Genomic DNA, 1,682 nt, shown 5'->3' on the forward strand with positions numbered 1-1,682 from the left:
TGGGGGCTGGTGGCGGTCTTCAGGCCTGCTCCCCAGAGCCCATTTCTTGCCACCCCTTTCTCTCTGAGCTTCCCCACCCCTCCCTGCAAGCCCACCACGGTCCCAAACGGACATAAAAGTTAAGAAAGCAAAGGAGTTCCTAGAGGCAGCCAAAGAGTCCCACTACTTGTTTGGGCAAGGGCCGCGCCTTGGGCTGTTCCTGAAACCTGCGTTCCCCTAACCAGATGACTTCACTCTTCAGCCCACACTGTGCTCGGACCCGGACCCTGAAGCTCTGGGGGCGGGGTGGCCGGCCGAGCTGGGGCAGGAAGCGCGCTCTTCGCCCAACCGCCTGGGCTGCGTGTCTCCCATGGGGCGCTGCTGAGTCATACGCCCTCGCTCCTGCCAGCGGCCCCAGTTTTCTTCCCAGACCCTGACCCTTCCGGCAGGGCCGTGGGTCTCAGCGGCTGAGGGTCACCGCGGAGACGCGGGGGGGAGGGGTGGAGAGGGACTCTCCTGTCCACAGCGCTGCTCCGGGCAGGGGTGCGAGGAGCTGTCTGGAGCCCTCAGGGAAAGATCAGCCACACCTGTGGACAAGCCCCTGTGTGCTCCCACATGGAAGTCACTTTCGCATTTGACTATCCCCTAGCCCAACCAAACTTCCCTTGGTCTCTGGGTTTCCCAGCCCTCGCGCTTCCACAAAGCCAACCGTGAAAAAGCATGACAGGACCCCATCTGGGTGCAATATAGGGTGACATACCCTTCCTGCCCAACTCCTTCCAAGGTGTCTCCCCAGGCCTTTCAAACAGGTCTATTTGGTCACATAAAGCAGTGTTTCTAGGCTCATAGCTCTAGGGGAGTTGGTCTGACCCCCTGCCCATGAGGTCAACAAGCTGTGAACTCAGGGGCCCTTGGGCACCACCTGCTGAATTGAACCCTGTGCTGACAGGTGGGCATCTGGGGACTCAGCAGGAGTCTCTTGGGCTGCACTGAAGTGCCGGGTGTAGGGATATTCACCAACCCCTGTCCCCTGTGCTCTCCTAGCACCTCTCAACCTATCTCGCTCACCCATTAAGCTGGGGGCACAGCTGGTGGATGGGGGATAAATCGCCAGGGAGGACGCTGTGTGCTCCCCACCCCCCACCCCCGCCCCGGGAGAGGCTGATTGTCCCGAACGGCCTGGAGGCTACCAAGCTGGCAGGTAGCACCCTGTTCTACCACCCCGTTGTACCACCCCAGGGGGCCTGCTTGCTCTGGCCCGCAGTGCTCACTAGATTGCTTAGGCACCTCCTGGCGTCTAGCCTCTGTGCCCCCCCACCCCCTGCTCTAGGCATCCCTCGGCGGCCTGGGGACACTTTGCTGAGTCATGGCCAGGCCCAGGCCTGGGAGGGACCCCTTGCCTGCCTCTTGCCCCAGGAGTAGAGACCAGAGCCCAGCTTAGACGTCGGACTAACGGGGCGGGCTTCTTGGGGCCCCTGCTGTACTGGGGGCAGTGAGGAGACGGGCGGCAGTGAACGGGCCTCGGCAACCGTGAGGGGGGTGGTCACAGGAGACGTAGGGTGGCAGCGGGTGAGGGGCCCCCGCAGGGCGGCTTGCGCGCGCCGCGGTCTGGAGGTGGGAGCTAGGACTTCGCCGGGAGACCCCGCCCCCAGGTGGCCGGGTGGGGCGGGGCTTCCCGCATTTCCTATAAAGGCCGCGCGCCT

Source organism: Elephas maximus, chromosome 2 (assembly GCF_024166365.1).
Source record: "Elephas maximus indicus isolate mEleMax1 chromosome 2, mEleMax1 primary haplotype, whole genome shotgun sequence".
NCBI classification, from domain to species: domain Eukaryota; kingdom Metazoa; phylum Chordata; class Mammalia; order Proboscidea; family Elephantidae; genus Elephas; species Elephas maximus.